General features: G+C 36.5%; 1 protein-coding gene across 1 annotated transcript in view; it reads left to right on the plus strand.

Annotated features, from left to right (window-relative positions):
* LOC149083202 (NACHT and WD repeat domain-containing protein 2) overlaps positions 1–21,165 on the plus strand; it is a 56,985-nt gene that overhangs the window by 674 nt on the left and 35,146 nt on the right. The window contains exon 2 of the mRNA XM_089236390.1: positions 14,715–14,816. The gene's annotated coding sequence lies outside the window, so the exon portion shown is untranslated. The remainder of the gene's footprint in view (positions 1–14,714; positions 14,817–21,165) is intronic.

A 21,165-nucleotide genomic window follows, 5' to 3' on the forward strand; every position in this document is an offset into this window, starting at 1 on the left:
TTTTTTTCTCATCGGAACGTCTCGAAGAGTGCGAGCAGATTCAAAGCGATTTTGGCATAAATAATGTCGATCGATAACGGCATATCGATTATTCACGGCATTGTGTTTAGAATTTTTATTTCATTTTACTGTGATAAATAAATATATTAAAAATAACCATAAACAATCTAATAAACCCACTAAACAACCAATTTAAATTAAAACTACTGTAAACTCATAAAAAGGTATTTTCACAAAGGTCACCAATTTGATGCAGAATACTTTATAAAAATTTGAAAAAGAGAAACTGTTAAAAAAAAAGCGTTTAAAAGGCAATCGACGCCAGTGTGTTAGTAAAATTGTCAATAGCCAACAAAAATTGCAAGTCCTGTGAATTTCACTTCACTTTTTTATTTTTCATTGATTAACGTGTTTTAATCAAAAACACCGAGCCTCACGCCACAGTGCGTGAAATAAGGAAGGTCGAGTCGTGTCTCCAGGGGTGTAGATGGTAGCATGCTTACCCGGTTTGCAAGAGGACCTGGGTTCGAGTCCCGGTGGAAACCCGATGACTTTTCTTTCCACGTTCACCTCGGTATAATATCCTGAAAATATATCTTTCCTTAAAAACATTTTTGATGATGAAGAATTAAAAGAAGAGTAAAACATTTGAATGTAAAACATTTGAAACATTTGAATGTAAAACATTTGAAACATTTGAATGTAAAACATTTGAAACATTTGAATGTAAAACATTTGAAACATTTGAATGTAAAACATTTGAAACATTTGAATGTAAAACATTTGAAACATTTGAATGTAAAACATTTGAAACATTTGAATGTAAAACATTTGAAACATTTGAATGTAAAACATTTGAAACATTTGAATGTAAAACATTTGAAACATTTGAATGTAAAACATTTGAAACATTTGAATGTAAAACATTTAAAACATTTGAATGTAAAACATTTGAATGTAAAACATTTGAATGTAAAACATTTGAATGTAAAACATTTGAATGTAAAACATTTGAATGTAAAACATTTAAAACATTTGAATTTAAAACATTTGAATGTAAAACATTTGAATGTAAAACATTTGAATGTAAAACATTTGAATGTAAAAAAGTCGATGAAAATGATCTGCTTCACGCCGCTTTCCTCAGGAAAGCTGAGATGTCATTGAAGTGACTTCCAAAAATCTTTTGTAGTTTCGCGGGAGTCATAAATATAAGTGGCAGAAAAAGGCTGTGGTCCACCCCTGACCGTTTTCTCTCTTTACTGGTGGTTGAGTGGGAACTACCTGACTGAGTAAAAAAGCATGTTAATGCTTTAACATGCAATTACTATGTTAAAAAATGACGCGATTTCATGCTGGAAATTATCAACTGCAAAGCTTTGAGCACCTTTGAATCGAATGCCGTGAGACATACCAAAATGCATCTATGTGTATATGCCGTACGTACGTTACAGCAACGTTTCTGCCCCTGTTTAAAAAAAATTCCCGTGACCTAATGATGCTAACCTTGCAAACCGTATTTTATTTCGGTTATTTTTCCGGTTTTTATGAATTTTTTAAGTTTCTACGGACTTTTTGCCAACCCGGTATTTCAGCGAATATTGCAGTTGGAAAAGTTTAATTTTTTTTGTTGGCCTCAGAAGAGAGAGAGAGAGAGAGAAACACACACAGAGCAACAGATCTTTTTATTCACCATTTTCTGAGGTTTTTGTGCACAGGGTGTTCGTATATGGGAAGGTAATTTTTTTATTTTAATAGCTATACAACCCCTTGCAATGTGAATGACATATCTTATGTGTACACATTATTTCGATACGTTTTCTAATTGGAAGTATGTATGCTTCTAGGATGAACGATTTAAATGCAATTTTCGTTGTGGGCTTTCAGCTATGCACCCTATACAGTCGAATCCCGTTATAACGAACTCCAAGAGACCGGAGAAATCACTTCGTTATAACGAAATTTCGTTATAAAGGAATTTCATTTGTTGAAGGAAATTGTTTGCATTGTTCCTATGTAAACTTATTTAAGGGATTAGAAAAATATTCGTTAAAACGAGATTTTCGCTATAACGGTATTCGTTAAAACGGGATTCGACTGTACATAAGAGAGGAAAATAATATATGGGGGGGGGGGAGGAAGGATGAGAAAGATATTGCGAGGAGGCGAAAGAGAAATCGACAGAAATGATCTTTTCCCCTCTTTTATTTCTAACATGTAAACAAAGAAACCGGTTTTTTCACGGATACTTCAAATAGGGATCGTTCACATTTGTTGTCAAAAGCCTGTACGTGAAGGGGTTAAATTTTCAAGTCTTCCTACGCACCACTTGTCTTATCTTCACGGGAAACCTCTAGTCCGTGAACCAGAGGTTGAGAAACGCTACATCTCATCCCTATTACTACACCTACTATACACAAAACTGCATATTTTAATTATTTTTTTAGTTAGAGAAACCAAAATTTTCAGATCATATTTTTCGATTTCGTCGTATGTTACACCCCCCCCCCCTTTTTGGGTAAAAACGATGAAAATAGAATTTCACACGTTGCATTTTCGAAGCAAACTATTGCCTGTATCACGCTGTCCCACTTGGAGAACTGCCTTGTTCCAGATGCTACAGTGCGTTTACTGTTTCATTCCCAAACTGTCAATATCGGAAAACAGCTAATTATAGTATTGGTTCACCTGCAAAAATTTACTGCAGTTGTTTAGCTGTGCAAACTACTCTCAAACCAGATTTAATACATACATTTTTCACGAACGATAGCGACAACACTGAAATCGGAAATAAAAATAAAAGAAGAGGTATAGAGCCATTGATAGAGAGTATTTATAAGTTGAAATAAAAATGCTTCGGAATTGAATGGCTTACTCTTCACTGCGATTTTTAAGAAAATAACGAAAATAACTTAAATTCTGGTTGTTGAATTCGATTTTATACCGCTTCCAAGACTCCCTTTCTTTCTTTTTTTCCGATTGGGACCCACTTTTTTTAGCGATCTTTTGCAAATAAGCTTTAGGACATTTCCTTCATATTCGAAAAATGGGATACGATGTTCTTCATGAGACGGAATTAATAGAATTGAAAATTCTATTCTATTTCCCGTGTCACCGAATAAATTTTAGTGAAGAAAAAAGAATGATTGGCTATACGCAAGATTATTAGCGTCTATACTACCCCCATCTTTCTCTGATATGATTTTATCTTACTAGATTTCTCATAAGCACAAAACTATTTTTTTTTTTTCAAAATGCTGTAGAATGTCGAGAAATGATAAAACAAATTAAGAAAACAACAAAATAAAACAATGCCGAACGCAGCCTGTTACACAGATATTAATTCCACTATAGCAAAATTATAGACTTTTTTGGGAATTTATTTGAATTAAAAAAATAAGAAATACCGACTTTTGCAATAATTAAACATATTGACGGAAAAATTAATAATTAATTAACTAACAAAATTTTATTAATTTTTCAGTTGTAAGAAATTTCTTTGAAAATTTTTCTAATGAAATGAGTTTGAAACTGGAGACATATTTTTATAGATGCAGGCCAATGGCATTATCTTTTGCAAAAAAGTCAGGTTTGATGAAAAAAAGATTTCTGTTGCGGAAATTCTAAAAAAAAGAATAAATAAATAAGTAAAAATTCTGTGAAGAAAATCTGAAAAAATCTATATCCACAATCAAGAAATGTAAAAATATTAGATTGCATTGATAATTTTTTGGACGTACAGAAGACAAATAGAAATACAAGAATAAAAATGTAATCAAAGCTGATTTATGCGTGTATTTTCATTTCTAATAGGGATGACAGATGACAGCACTTCTTGAACACGAAACATGCATATAACTCTGACATCACAAATACGTTAGGGTGCGTCTACATAGGTTCACTCGCCCTGACGTCTTTTCGCCGGTTTTGCTTCGCGGACTCACCATTCTCTTGCTCGCCCTCTTTGTTTCTTCTCTTCTCCCCCACCTCCTTCCACCCCAACGATTCGCCAGTAAAATGCGGTGTATATATACATATTCAAATACACATAATACATAGAGATACGTAAATTTCGTGTATTTACGAAATAACAGCGATAAATGCGAAATTTGCTAATTTTGAAGAATAAATGAAATTTTGATTTTTTGCTATTTTTTAGTGAAATCTAGGTAATTTACACTTTTTCAAGTGGGAAAGTCGTAATTTTGCTCAGCACTTGTGAGCGTACTCGAAAGAGAAACCACAAGCATAACTTCTTTCCCCTCTGACATCATTGTGTTAGATGTAATACAGTCGAGTTCGGTCATAAGGTAACCCCTAGGTGATTCGAGAAGTGTACGTAATAACCAACGTGTATGTTATAAGCGAGGAGTTGAAATTAGCTCACATAGCAATAGCATATATGCATTATTGAGATTGTCGTGGACAAAATAAGCTTATGCAGCACATAATTGAAATGCAACTATTATAATGAATAATATATCATGAACATAGTTTTTGATTGATATCTGAAAAGTTTTGAAAATTTATTAGAAAACGCAAAGTATACAACATGCAGACATTTTTGGAAATGTTAATGATTTTTTTGAGTTTATGCCAAAAGTTTTCCTTTAAAGTTGACAGTATAGTGTACAATTGGAAAAAAAAATTCAGAAAAAACCCCATTGATGTTCATGAATTTTATATACACTGCACCAATCAATAATGCACTTGAATTAGCAGAGCTTTTCAACAGGGACCTAGACGATTTGCAACAATTGTTCTTTCATCATCGCCACCAATAAAAATATCACAAAATAATAAAAACAAGTAAAAATTCAATAATTCAAAAAGCATAAACGATACAGTTTTGCGCAGAAAGACAGGATTTTTTTTTTTATTAAATGCCAAAAATTTTATTGCCAAAATAGTTGAGTTTATCATCGACAGGTAGCGCTAAAGTTAAAAAAATATCCAGTGCTTGATGAGAATTGTAACTATTCCGGCAATGAAATGTCTTTTTGTGAGAAAACGTCAAGATATCATCCGCATACAATAAATGGTGAACAATAAAGTCTGTTTTTGACTATTTTTCTAGGGTTTCTTTTGCAGTATGATGTATATCCGGATTATTTTCTTGGTTAAGACCATTCTTTTGGTTTGTTATATCCACAGTGTATGTTTTAAGCAGGGTATGTTATAACAGAGGTATAAAAATATATAGACGTGATTAGGTCAAAAAAAAGGATTACATAACCGTATATTGTGTCCGCGGTTTATGTTATATCCGGGTTATGCTATAAGTGTACTCGACTGTATATGCAACTTTTTGAAATTTCGGAAAAAAGATGCTATGAAAAGCATTTGAAAAATAAGGTTAAATTAGAAGAAAGTAGATGATTTCAACTAAGTACTTTAACACTTTCCAGTAATACGGCCATTTTTTTTTAAATGCGAAATTTTGGATTTGAACTATGTTTTATAAACGAATGTAAAATTTTTCATTTGGATTTCGTTACTGCAAATAAATGCGAAATTTCTGATTTAAAAACTTTTTTGCGAGATTTATGTATCTCTAATATTACATATACATGCACGTCACGCCAATATATGTACATGTACACACATCATATTAAAAACGTGTATACATATTAGACTGTATATGGAATACATGCACATCACATCGTTTCATAAATGTATATATCATACATATCACATTGCATAGGCATACATATCAATATTGCATAGGTATACATATCAAACCTACGAATTGTATTACATATTTAAAAATATATAAAATAGAGACTAAGGAGCCCGAAATTACTTTCGCACCGGGCCCAGCGTCTGATAAGGGCGGCCCTGCACAGAGGAGTGTTTCATCAAGTATATTTTGACCGGATATTTCCGGTAATTTAAGAAACATTTTCCGATCTCTTGCACTCGAATATATGTGCTTATCAAATCTTCTATGAAAGTATAGAAAAAAAGGATGTTCGGTCACACACATGATTTTTTGGATTTTTGCTGGAATTTAATCTTACGGAGATTTTGCCCAGTTTGCCTCCTCCTCTGAACTACAACACGAATCAATAATAATCTCGCCGTAGCGAGATTTTTCACGTATATATGTGTGCGCGCGAGTCATCACCAGCATTATTCATTGGCTTTAAATGCGCTCTCACATGCAGAGCACCTACAAGTTCACTGATTATAGACCGTTGCATACAAATATCCATTATTCACCATAAAAAATTGATCGATGTAAGTGAGGGAGGGGAGGGGGGGGGACTAATCAGTTATGAAAAACTTATTAGGGTTGTTCACGCTAACTTCCACTGTCCGTAGTAGTCGATGACGTGGGAAGTCCTCGACATTTTTTTCTTTTTGCGAACATGCGTGTATGCAACGAAATATACGTATGTATCATTTGAATACGTGATTTTTTTTGAATCACGGCACTAGCATAGAGCTTGTGCACGTCTTATGATCACTCGTATCTATCTTTAAAAATAAAATAAAATACAGTGTGTACGAGTACATAGTTATTTACTTATATTTATAGAAAGAAACTGTACGCGGTACCTGTATTCGGTTCTTTGTATGAGCGCGAATTTGTGCAGGCGTTTTTAGGATGGAAACAATGAATTGTAAATAACATTTTCTGTCATCCTCGAGGCACGAAAAGGCTAGAAAATAAGAGAAAGAAAGAAAAAAAAAAAATAAATAAAGAAGACCAACACACAACGGAAAAAGCCACAATGAGGCATTGAACAGAAAACACCAAAAAGTTTACCTGCGAAAGGTTGGATTTTGTCATGAGTGTATTGTGTGTTCATTCATTAAATATTATTCCTTTGATTACAGGGGATGTGTTTCCCGTACATCTTTCGAATTGTTGCGATTCGACATGGTGGGTACCATTCTCGGTCATCGAACATAAATTCACCCTTTAGAAACTGAAATTGCAATGGGTTAGTAATAGGCCTATAATAAATAAAATATGCCAAAAAACTCACTTTTTTATTTCGCCATAAATTTAAGATATGCATTTCTCCCCTTTTACGCTGACGAATATTTTTTTTTCTCACGACTTAAAAATTTATGCTCTTCTTAACCTAGTTTTTAGCCAGTTTGTAATTTTTATTTTGATTTACAATCAAATTCGAAAGCAAATTCTGCTTGGGAAAGTAAATAATCCTTTGCCTGATATAATCACAAATGGAGAACAACGGTAAAGGCAAATACACAGAAAAATACGAAATTTTTCGACATACTATGGGTGTCGTCTTTAGAAGATAAATACAGTATAATATACTATCGTGCTCACCGGGGATGGTTACCGAATCTAGACTCTCTCCTCTCTCTTTGCGCAGCGGGTTAAATACATACGTCTGCTCCAACCCAAGTGGGATCCACTGTCAGCGTGATAGTGGTTATCCCTTGAAGATGGCACCCATAGTTTGTGAATATTGAGTCACAAAGAAAAAAAATCACATAGTGTCTGGAGAAGTAATAGGAATTTCGTATTTTTTCATGTATTTGACTTTATCGTTGTTATCCATTTGTGATGAAACTCTTCTTGCCAACCTGCAAATCAGTTTTTTGTTTGCTTTTTTTTTAGTCATGAATGGGAATATTTTTGTCTCGACATCAGATGATTGCAATTAAAATTATTTAATTTAATTTTTAATATGGTTACGACCATTCTTATAGATTAAAAAAACCAATACTTCAACTATTATTGTACGTATTTAAACAATAATGTATGAAAAATCCGAATTTTGTTGTTTTTCCCTCCACCGCTTTGCAGACACAAGGGGAAAAAACAGCTAAATTATTTTCTCTTCATCATTTGTACATCAAGCAGATCCAAAAAAATCTTATGAACAGAAAATAAATGTTAGCAAAAAGGTGTTAGTCGAAATTTTAACCCTTTCAGTACAGACCAGCGTTTCCCAACATTTCTGAACCTAAGGACCAATAGAATGTATGAAACAATTTGACGGACCACCTATGTCCTTTTAATTTTGGTTGCTTTTGGTTTTTTTTTTTTACATTAAATATTGATATGAAATATGTACTAAGGTCAGGAATATATAGCGTTTCATAATATATAAATTATATTATGATAATTATTCAAATCAAATTTATACATTTTCACACATACATAAAGATTTAAAATTAATTTTTGTAAAACATCATTTATGTTTGCAAAAACATAAATAAAAATAAATAAGCAATTTTGTAAAACCGTAGAATGTTCATCCACATATTTTTCAGGTTCAACGTTTTTCTCCAAATTTTAATAGCAATCAGTGATAATGTGTCTACTTCTGGCAACATTTTTGATGATAACTGGCAATGTATTTTGTCCTATTTAAATCCCAATTTTTAACGTATTTTTCTCAATGAAATATAGTCATCTGATCATTTGAATTTTTTCCCCTGTGAAATACATTTTTGTTTATTGCATTTGTAGCAGTCCTTTTTTCCCCACCCTGCAGCAATTTCAACAGCAATTATAAAATTGCATGTGAGGCAATAAATTGAATTTTTTGACTAAATTTTGTGACACCCCCGTATTTATCGCATTTGGTATGATCGAAATCCCCGACATTTTCCAAGATGATGTATGTTCAACCCGAGTATGAAGGTATAGCTTTTATTTGAACCCATATGGAAAAAACTAACATCAATATTACATAGTTTGAATAATTTTTCATTCAGTTAGAATCAATTTTGATTAGACTTAATTTTATCAAGTCTGCTTGCGGACCACCTATACCATCGTAGCTCCTGATCCGTGGACCATAGGTTGAGGAACACTGGTATAGACGGTACTCTGAAGTACTACTAACTTTTTAACCCCCGTAATATCCCTTACATATGTTGTTGGGTGTTGGTATTTTGATGTATAAAATATGTATAACCACTTTACGATTATCAGGTGGCAGCACGATTGGTAGACAACTAGTTTTTTAAATATGTTAATTAATAAAATTCAATTAGATGTTTCGTCCCTGTAAAAGTGTTTTCTGCATTACACAAAAATGTAATGCAGAAAACACTGCGCGCTTTTACAAAATCTTCCACAACAGTTGCATAAAACAAATTATGGCTTTCTTCGTGGTAAAATATATATATATATATATATATATATATATATATATATATATATATATAAATTAATTTTTATTCCCCTAATTAATTGCAAATTCGATTCAGAGTTTTGCCAGTAAAAGACTTTTTTTCAAGTGTCTTAAAGGGGATTCCCAAGAATATTCGGGCTCCGTGTTAGTGACCATGGCCCTGGTTATTAATTATGCATCACATAAATTAAAGAAAGTAGTATAAAACCCTTATTAATCACAACAATTTAATGTGCTCATCACTGTAAAAACGATAGTGTTTAAGGATTCCATTTCGGATCATTCGTGTTATGAAACCCCTTGAAATCAGATTTCAATTATTTTTTAATTTGTTGCTTCTACCACACTTGCTAATCATGCGTAATTTTATTTGCACACCTACTGCAATTTTTGAGGGGGAGAAAATGTTAAAATTTATAAATAAATAACAAAAATTGACGAGAATAACATTTTCGAGGCATTGTTTGCCCCTTTAACCTTCATAGCAGAGATCACTAACCCCCTGTAAAATGGCATAACTTTTTTATGATGTAGGCTTTCTTCTTATTTGCAGCATGTGCCAAGTAAGGGGGGGAGGGATAAGAAAATGTGTTTCCTAAAAAAAAAGTATCACTTTTACAAAAATATCTGAGCTTGTCATTGCTAATATAAAAGGGTTTTGAGAATTCGAGATACCTCGTCAATGCCGGTGAGAGAGTAAAAGAAAAACTTGTAATTTTTTCAACATATTAAAGCAAAATTTTCACTAAAATATTCGCAAAAAATTTGAAAACAATGATTGAAAATAAATTATACATTAATATTTTTAAAGTTTGAACACAAAAAATATCATTAAAAAACAATCGCAATTTTTGAATAAGTTTTTATAAGACCCGTTTTTAATCCTATGCCAGCTGAGTAAACTGAACATTTGTTTTACATTCTCCCCGAATATGTGAAATAAAAGACTGCGGAGGAAAAATAATGGCTTTCCAACGGTGAATATATATACAGGGTGATTATTTAAGGGACTTGAGGCAACGTCATCTACAGCTATACATTTACTTATAGGAGGTGTTGCTTAAGGCCGGAAATTACTGGCGAACCGTTGATCCTAGACTAAAGGAACTAGTGACGTACTGTCAATTAGAAAAAAGTATCGAAATAACGTGTAGACCTCGGATACGGCATTCATATTCCCAGGGGTTATATATCGTCATTGAAATAAAAAATCTTTTTGTACGGACACCGTCCCAAAAAACCCAATTAAAAAGTTGTTGCCCTGTGTCTTCTGAGGTTAACGGAAAAAAATCTACGTTTGTAAGTGTAATTTTCATACACTTATTCTACGTTTGGTGTTCATATTCACTGAGATATTTGAATTAAAAAATTGAGAAAGAAAATCAAGAACAAACGGAAAAGTTCATTTTTTTTTATGCTGTTCTTTCCCTTCTTTTCAACGATTTTCGAATTCAAATTTCTCTGCGAATATTGTACTCAGAATCGTGGATTTTTTTTTTTTTTTTGCTTCAGGAAAGACAGGGCAACAACTTTTTAACGTCTAATTGTGTTTTTTAGGACAGGGTGTCTGTATAAAAAGTTAATTTTTTTTAAAATTTTAATAAGTATGAAACTCTTTGCAACATGAAACCGCATCTGAGGTCTACATGTTATTTGGATTCTTTTTCTAACTGGCAGTATGCCTCTAGGATCAAGGGTTCACCTGTAAAATAGAGTTCGGCAAGGGGAATTAAGTAATCACCCTGTTTACAGTATTTTACTCCACGGCCGGGATTACACTATAAAAATATTATAAAAGTTCTTTTATAAAACTTGAAAAATGCTACCAATAAGTGTATCGGTTACTCTCGAGCGAATGTAACCAATAGGCTTATTGGTTGTTTTTTTTTCAAGTTTTGTAAAAGGTCTTTTATCGAACTTTCATAGTGTAATCCCGGCGAAGGAAGGAAATAAACAAAAAGAATAATTTCTTTCTTTCTGTTTGGACTGTATTCCACTATCTTAATCTTGTGTTCAAACAAAAGTCAAATTGAAAATCAGCTTGTATTTGGTTTTTTTCCTTTCAACTGTTTCTCTCTGTCAAAGCTGATATAAGATGAATCAAGCTGTTGGATTTCGCATTGAGTGCAGTCTGTTATTTTAACTTCCGTAAAGAAAGCTCTCAAACAAATATGAATTGTGAGTGAGGCAAATTCAACAACAGTTTTCGTTCACACAATGTTAAAGGTTAGGTCTATTTCGATAATAAAGGCATATTCATTGCTTCCCGTTTGAGCATTGATTCCCAACCAGTGCGTCACGGAAATTTATGGTGCTACTAAAGGGCTGACACTTAACCGTACATTCACTTCGTGAAAATTTCTCAGAGGAATTTCTATCGAATCGGTATATGCCGGAGAACGTGTGGCGCTAACGTATAGCATAAAATACTGGTAAAACGGTTTTCCCGCATTTAATGCTGTTTTTCCCCAACTTTTCTCCGTTTTCCGAATTTGAATATCTCAGTGAATATTGCACTTGGAAACGTGGAATTTTTTAATTGGCATCAGAAGAGACAGGACAGCAACATTCTAATTGGGTTTTTGTCCACACGGGAACGGTATGAAAAGTTAATTTCTTGTTGCATAAATGACATATCTGAGTACTACACTTTACTTGGATGCTTTTTCTAATTGGAAGTGTGCCTCTAGGATCAACGGTTCTCCAATAAAATGTCATACGCCCTGTTACCTATGTACCCTGAAGTGTGTTATAGTTATGCTTGTTTCGTGTTCTTGCTAATGCTGCCATTTGTCTTCAATATTTTCAAGTGAAGGTGAATGATAAATGCTTGCATTTTCATGTTGTGTAATATGTAAGTATCATGTTGTAGGTCTGTCTGCTTTTTGCGGCAAGACTTTTTCTATTGGGAGATCGGCTCGCATTAGATCCTCGAAGTTGGAAAACCAACTGGAAGGGCTACTGCTACGAGTACTTAAGTACATGCATTTCGTACACATTCCTCTACGAAATTTTTAACGAATTGATACATACCGGAATGTGCGTGTATGTGTTCTGAACCCAACGTGAAGTTTGTTTCTGTGTAATGCTTGTTATGTGTAGGGCTGTCATCAAATTTTCTAACTGTGTGTGGAGTGTAATGATTGAATAATTGTACCGTTGTAGGCACCTGAATGCGTACTTCTCCTCAATGATACCACAGGAAACTCAGAATCTCTGCCCAGGAGTGAAATTTTGTTTATCGGAACATCACTGATATTTTGAGGCTTGTTCATGATTCACATGTAATTATATTCTTCCTCAATTTCCAATCAGAAGAGAAAGTGGATTTACACGAGAATAAGCAGAGATAGTTGACGTATATAAATATTTGAATGTACCGACCGGTGTTATCCGAAAATATAATTTTGAAAAACAATTTCACTCCTCTCGAAAATTTTAAGGAGTGTTTTAGTAAGAAGAACGATTTTTTTTTATCAGTGTACCAGAAATAATATCTTAAAATTTGAATGAGTATTTTCACTCCTCAACAGAATGAGGAGTAAAACTGAATATTGATGCGTCCTGGTACCCACCGTGGTTAGGAGAAGAAAGATTCATTCCAAAGACTCTCTTCCCATGAACATGGTTCGCTCCTTTCGATTCTTCTGGGCGAGTATGAAGAAGAGGCAAGAACTGAAATCAGAAATGATTAAAAAGAAGAAGAAAAAAAGATTCTGCTAGAGGGAGTAAGCATACATATAAGTAGAAATGCATTCAGATACAGAGAGGAAAAGAAGAGAAAAAAACATACATAAAGAAACTGCGGATGGTATTTTCGCTGGCGAAAAGCCAAGCTCGGTCTGTTGGATGGCAGCAGCGCGACGTGCTTTTGTTGGCATTTGAAACATTTTACTGGTGCCGAGTTAATGTGGGTATAAAACTGCTTTGAAACTTTTCCAGAGGCCTAGAAAAAAGGGGAACGGAGCGTGATGAACGGAGTCGCTGCAAATGCTTCTCGTGTGGGTCTTATTACTATGGACATTTGGTCTGTGGTTTTTGAGCAACTGTTGAATAGCATTCGTTTCTTACTGAGACCGAGTGCATCTAATTTCACTTCGAGCGTATAGTGTGAGAGGAGAAAAAAATTCTCACTCACAGAATATTGTGTAAATACGCAAAGTATTTCCATTTGAATTACAATATCAAACTGGATGATTTGAATCGAGATTGCTCAACCTTTTTGAGAGTGCGAGCCACTTCATCGGTTCGAAAACCTGTCGCGAGACACCTAAGTGACATGGAAGTAAACTGGAAATGTGCCGCGGGCCACTTGAGTGGTATGGAAATGTGCTACGGGCAGCTTAAGTCATCTGGCAAACTTTCGTAGGCAAATCGAATGATACGGAAATGTTCCGTGGGTTGCTTAAGTGATCTGTGCCATGGGTTGCTCAAGTGATCTGGAAATGTGCCGTTGGTTGCTTAAGTGATCTGGAAGTGTACTGCGGGCAGCTTAAGTGAACTGGTAATCGTTCGTGGACCACTTGAGTGTTTTGGCAATCGGTCGTGGGTCACAATCGAATAAAATGTTTCATGATTTTCAAGAAATATGGAAAATGGTAAAACAAAAAGCCAGAATCATCTTTTTTACATGGAATCAAAGGCGTATTTTCAGGAGTGTGAGGCGTCAAATTTTGGTGATTGTTTGTCAAGAGCATCAAATTAGAACGGGAGAAGGGTCGCAGGTTTGAATTGCCTGCAGGGAAGGCATAAATACACATAAGAATTACCTACTCTAAAATTTAATACCATTTTAACCACAGTCCCGTTGGCATCGGCATCCATAGTGAAAGGGCAGAATATGGGATATCAACTGTTGTAAACAAGAAAATGCTTGCATCAAAATGATTTACTTTATTTTTGCAAAATTAAGCTTGAAGCCACGGGCCATGAGTTGAACGTGTGGAGTTTAAATAATTCGAATTTAGAGCTTTTCGTTTGTAACTGAACATTTTTTTGAATATTTTAAAATATCTTTAGCAAATTTTTCACATTTTCTATATTTGTGAAATCAGGTTGCACACAAGGCAAGATAAAAAAAAAAAAAATGTGCACTAGGACATTAGGATTTGGACTGTACTCGATTCCTATAGTCAGTCGAGTTTCACTGACGTCACTTTTATCGAGCACTTCGGTGCGCTCACTTATTATAAAAGAAGAAAAATGGAAACGCGATAAAAGAGCTCTAAAAACTGTACACGCCCACAGGTCTCATTTATTTAATGCTATGCCGTGTTAATACGGCAAATTGGAAAATCGATAATGAATAGCGACAAGCCCGAATATGTTCCGAAATAGTTGCTTCAGTGAGGAAAAATAGGGCAATCTTTTCAAATTTCCTGTGGGTTTTTTTTAAAATAATTTCAGTATAATTACACACAGTTTTTGTGATACAAGTCCATATTGCCTTTTGTTGTGTATTCAACACACTATTCGCGTATTTAATGTATGTTACTTAACATGCGATAAATGTAGATATGCGTATATATATATTTTTTATTTTTTTTCTGGCGAATAAAATTAGTTTTTTGTTCTTTTCTCGACCAGATGCTGCTTATCCTCACGATGTAGCCTTGGCATTCGTCTCAAAAAAAGGGTCATCGATGGCCTAACGTTATCCGAGCCTTGCTTATGCCTCTTAGTTCAAAGGTAAGTATTGCAAAGGGATAACCAGAAATTTTAACTCACGTTATTTAAGATTGCAAATTCATTCGAACCGTGATTTTGTATTCGACTTACTGTGTTTGAGGGAATCTGAAAAAATCTGCAGAATCTCTTAAAAATAACGGAATAAAATTTAATGCAAGGGCGTTCAACCTTTAGGAGAATGCGGGCTACTTAATTAGGTAATCTTGGGCAGGGCCGCAGGTCACTCAAGTGAAATATGCCACGAGTCACTTAAGTTATCTGTGAATGTGCCGGACACTTCAATGATTTGTAAATGTGCCGCGGTGATCTGTAAATGTGCCGCAAGTCACTCAAGTTATTTGCAAATGTAGCGAAGATCACTCAAATTATCTGCGCATATGGCGCAGGCTACTCAAGTGATCTGATATTATGTCACGAACTACTCTCAAGTGATGTGGAACTGCATCGCGGGTCTATTAAGGGATCTAGAAATGAGCAACCTTAGTTCATTTTCATAAAATCAGCTTTGAAGTTGGTTGAATACCACATTTGACCTGTGGGGCCATGGGTTGAGCATGTATGATTTAATAATAAGTTAATAGGGAATTCTCATTGAAGAGCGGCTTAGGTTTTTTTGAACATTGTTCAGCGGTGGTCAAAAAATGAACAGAATACTTGGTTTCATTCTTAAAAAGACCTCTTCGCATTCTCCTAAAGTCATTCTTCCGCTTTTCCGAGGCTTAGTTCGTCCTGCACTGGAGTACGCCGTAAGGTTTAAGAGACCATAACTACAGAGGGACATAGACTTGGTTTGGGGGGGGGGGGTGCGAAGTATAGCTACGCGTGCTCTTGTTTTTACACAATGCTTGGGCTATGAAGAAAGACGATTTCTTGAGTATGTTTGCATTGGAGGAACGCAGGTGTCGGGGGATATAATCGAAGTGTTTAAAATTTTCAACAGGATGGGTTATTAATACACCGTCAATGAACTGCTTCGACAAAAGGACACCGATCGTTTAATAAGGGACAATTTTAGATTGTGGTTTCGCAGGGAGTTTTTCTCTAATAGGGTTGTTAATAAATGGAATAACTTACCACCGGGGGGGGGGGGTGGAGGGGTCGTGACATCCAGCACAATTGACACGTTTAAAAAAGGCGTACGATAGACATATTGGGATAAATCGAGAGGCTATCCATACTTGAATTTTAAGACAACCATAATCTTTTTTATGGGCAGTGTATTTATATAGTATTAATTATTATTTTTTTATTTCGCGATGTATGTTTTTGTATAGGGTTGCTGTATTTGCATTGATGAGAGAAATTCGCAAGAATTATAATTTTTTTATTATTGTCTGGTAATAGACATTTTTATGAAACTTTTTTCCCACCCTCCCCATTCTGTGAAGATTTTTTTTTTAATGAAACAACGCGTTCTCTCAGTGAGAACAGTAACACACACACACACACAGAAAAGCTTTTCTAAAGTTACTAGCACAATAATAGTGTCATAACGTTGGACCACCTACGTGAAGCATCACACAGCAGTGCGTACATAGATTCCAGGAAAAAAAAATGCTTTGATCTCTCTCGCTTTTCTCATAGTTTTTTCTTATTCAGCGTATCAGTATCACCATCAGTGAAACGGGAAAGGCAAAAGTTTCATTGAAAGTTGATTAAATCTTTTCTTTCAATAGTATATTGCACACACACACACAAATGAGTATTTCCTTAATTAAGAAAATATTTATGTAAAATGAAAATAGATTTAATGAAATGTTCCGTCATTTAGCTTCGAAATGAAGAAAAAAATTTAACTCTTCACCCTCAGCCAACTAGTTGTGCATATTGGCCCTTTGGACTTCGTATTTGTATTTGTATAAAACAAAAGATCATGCACGAATATGCAGAGGAACAAAGCCATTCCAATATAGATGGAGCCCCTAGGCAAGGCTATCTCAACAGCATCATGTGTCCCCGGGTAAAATAATACTATTGGATCACCTGGGTAGAAACACCAGTCCATGACACTTCTGAAAATCATTGTACCGGATCTCTTTATCGCAGAGCTACCCCATCTCCCTTACTAAGGCCCTGATCATGGGTCCATAAGTAAGAACGACCAGTGTCCCTATGACAGTACACTGGCTGACCCCCCAGGTCAGAATTTTTTCCGAGACCTTTTTACATTGAATTTATAGTACAAGGCTGCTCGTCTACTGGGAGCTACTTCAAGTGAAAACAAGTGTATGCGCAAGAGTGCTATACTTGTCTTGCATATACACGCGACTTGTTATCACTCGCGACAGCTTCCAGTGGATGACCAGCGTAAAAAAAACCTGAGTTGATAATATGATAAGATCCATCCCGTGCGCCGGGGGGGAGGGGGAAGTTGCAGCCTTCTCAGTATTTAAAGGAAGGGGTGGTCAAGCAGTTTCAAGAAAATGTTTTACTAAACTTTTCCACACACTCTTGATTTAAAGTTCAATTGCAATTGCATGCATATTGTGTGTGGCATATTTATTTATATTTTCATAGCAATATCTCTGTACATTGTAACACTGTTCAACTACTACTACTAAACCACACATGCACCTCGTCCATATGCCTCTACGGAAGTTCTAACAAATTGGTACATGTTGGGATGTGCGTGTATGTGTTGTGAACCTACCGTGAAGTTTGTCTTATGTGAAATGTTTATTGTTATTTGTAGTGCTGCCATCTGCCATCAAATTTTCTAACTATAAGTGAAGTATAATTATTGAATGATTGTACCGTTGTAGTTCTATTGCTCTCTGTGGCGAAACTTTTTAGCAGGGAGATCGGCTCACATTCGCGCTTAAGTTGGGAAACACAGAAAACCAACTTCAGAGCCCACCACCACTGTTGCGATGGTGGGGTTCTGAGTTAACACTGTTCAACTGCAGAGTTGAACATTGATAACTCACAGTTAAACTGCCTGTAAGTACTACAGTACTATTAAACCGTACATGCACTTCGTTCACATTCTTCTGCGGAATTTCCTACATATCGGTACATGCCGGAAATGCATGTATATACATTGTCCTAACGTATTAATGTTTTCAGAATTGTGCTTGTTGCGTGTTCTTGCTGGTGCCGTCACCAGTCTTCCATATTTTAAAGTAAAGATGGTAAATGCTTGAATTTTTATGTTATGGAAGTATCATATTGAAGGTCTTCTTGTTCTCTACGGAGATACTTTTCCAAATGGGAGACCTGCTCGCATTCGAATCTCGAAAAATGACATAATTGTCGCACAGTCTTGTAGAAGTGTGACGCTCGAAGCTGTTCACAAGTTTTACTGAAATCATAGCTCCCCATTCAGTGGGGGTCTTTAGACCAGAAATTTCAGCCGCTTCTCCCCCAAGAATTTTAGCTACCCTTATATTTATTTTCCAGTAAATTTACAGTGTAAAAAATAAAAATATATAAATTTGATGACTACACTACGTGTGTGAGGTTGCATGTACGGTTGAATAGTAGTGCAGTAGTACTTAGCCGCTGTGGGGAAGGGGGGGGGGGAATCAATCGATATTCTATCGTGCTGGACTCTCAATGAGAGGATCCAGGTTCGAACCCCGTTTTGAAGAAGAAAAGATCCGCGTTTTGCAGAAGAAAAGATCATAGCACTTCTAGAACACTACATACTCATAGCTTTAACAACATGAGTAAGTTTGAGTCGCGACAGGGCCAGAACTAGAGGGGTTCAAAGGGGGCGATTACCCAGGGCAGCAAACTTTGAGGGGGGCTAGCAAATTCTGCAGGGGGAAGAACTGTCATGTGATTTTCAAATTCCACCCTGTGTTTGGGCGCGGTAGCCCAGGTCGATAAGATGCTCGTCTAAAGTACAAAAGGATGTTTAGAGGTGTCGCGAGCTCGATATCCGGTTCGTCCTTGTCAGAAAATTTCCTGACATAGGGGGTACAACAGAAACGACGACATGACCACAGAAAAAAAAATTGCTACCTCAGGGAGTCCCTCATTGAGGGGTTAGCGCACCAACCCCTCGATGAGTATAAAAAACAAGAATGCCGTTCGGAATCGGCAATAAATTGTAGGTCCCGGTCTAATTATCCCTCGTGTCCAGAAAATGACCGTGGTGCGACAAAAATGATCAAATGATGATCACCCTGTGCGTGGGTGGTGTGGGGGGGGGGGCAAAATCAGACAATTTCGAGGATGGTGAACCCTCACCAAAATCCTAGTTATGACCCTGGGCCACGCATATAACCACACGAACAATCTTTTCCGACATGCATCAATCCCTTAGAAATTTCGCAGAGGAATGCATACGAGATGCATGTACAGCTTACAGCAGTATTATATCTATTCTATAATATAAAATCACAAACAAACTCGAAAAGGGCCTGTTGCTAAGCAACCGAGTGACGGAAGTGGGTGAAATTTTTGAGTGACGGAAATCTGTTACGGAAGTGGGTTCGATTCATATATCGATATTCACATTCATATATCGTACATTCATATTCATATATTCATATATCGATATGATATCATATATCGATATTGGGTCGATATTCACATATCGGGACCCATTTGACCCATCGGGACCATGTTATGTGCATGTACCAAGAGGCTCCTACATCCTACAGCAGAGCCCTTAGGCTGGAATTTAGATTTCGAGCCCCCAAACCAGCTTTTCAGGGGCCCCTCTGTGATTAATTTATAGTGTGAAAAATCAAAAAGTGATAAGAATCGTTGTGGCCCCTGTCAGCCCTTCCTTTGTGGGGGGGGGGGAAGTCCATGCCGAGAGGTATATATATGTATAATATACACACACAACAGCAGTGCTCCCAACACAGGGTCGGGTACCCGGGGAAGATTTCACGTATAAGTAAAAAGTTTTCATTTCCAGGGGCCCTTGATGGATCTCATTGTTTTCTTGCTGCTTTAACGTTGAAAAATTTCGATAGCGGGAGCAAAAGATATATCCAGTCTGGGGCCCCACCAAAAGTATGCGAATTGGTGTCCCAGGTAATTGGTTGGGGGGCCTGGATTTTATTTGTTGGTCAAACGAATACAAATGAAAATTTTTCATAGCACTCGCACCGGGGGATGACCGACAAGCTTCCAAGTCGGGGGCCCCATGTTTACAGGTTTCATTTTGGGGCCCTGGACGAATCTCATTCTTTTCTGTTGTAGAATTCGCAACAGCGGAAGCCCGAGATAAAGCCAGTCTGGGGCCCCACCAAAAATATGCGAATTGGTGTCCCGGGTAATTGGTTGGGGGGGCCTGGATTTTATTTGTTGGTCAAACGAATACAAATGAAAATTTTTCATAGCACTCGCACCGGGGGATGACCGACAAGCTTCCAAGTCGGGGGCCCCATGTTTACAGGTTTCATTTTGGGGCCCTGGACGAATCTCATTCTTTTCTGTTGTAGAATTCGCAACAGCGGAAGCCCGAGATAAAGCCAGTCTGGGGCCCCACCAAAAGTATGCGAATTGGTGTCCCGGGTAATTGGTTGGGGGCCCTGGATTTTATTCGTTGGTAAAACGAATACAAATGGAAATTTTTCATGGCACTCGCTCCGGGGGATGACCGACAAGCTTCCAAGTCGGGGGCCCCATGTTTACAGGTTTCATTTTGGGGGCCCTGGATTTTATTCGTTGGTAAAACGAATACAAATGGAAATTTTTCATGGCACTCGCTCCGGGGGATGACCGACAAGCTTCCAAGTCGGGGGCCCTATGTTTACAGGTTTCATTTTGGGGGCCCTGGATTTTATTCGTTGGTAAAACGAATACAAATGGAAATTTTTCATGGCACTCGCTCCGGGGGATGACCGACAAGCTTCCAAGTCGGGGGCCCCATCTTTACAGGTTTCATTTTGGGTGCCCTGGATTTTATTCGTTGGAAAAACGAATACAAATGGAAATTTTTCATGGCACTCGCTCCGGGGGATGACCGACAAGCTTCCAAGTCGGGGGCCCCATCTTTACAGGTTTCATTTTGGGTGCCCTGGATTTTATTCGTTGGTAAAACGAATACAAATGGAAATTTTTCATGGCACTCGCTCCGGGGGATGACCGACAAGCTTCCAAGTCGGGGGCCCCATCTTTACAGGTTTCATTTTGGGTGCCCTGGATTTTATTCGTTGGAAAAACGAATACAAATGGAAATTTTTCATGGCACTCGCTCCGGGGGATGACCGACAAGCTTCCAAGTCGGGGGCCCCATCTTTACAGGTTTCATTTTGGGGCCCTGGATTTTATTCGTTGGTAAAACGAATACAAATGAAAATTTTTCATGGCACTCGCACCGGGGGATGACCAACAAGCTTCCAAGTCGGGGGGCCCCATGTTTACAGGTTTGATTTTGGGGGCCCTG

The sequence above is a fragment of the Pholcus phalangioides genome, unplaced genomic scaffold, assembly GCF_987345545.1.
Source record: "Pholcus phalangioides strain wild (caught in Gottingen) unplaced genomic scaffold, Ppha-v1.0 ptg000009l_1, whole genome shotgun sequence".
Lineage (NCBI taxonomy): Eukaryota > Metazoa > Arthropoda > Arachnida > Araneae > Pholcidae > Pholcus > Pholcus phalangioides.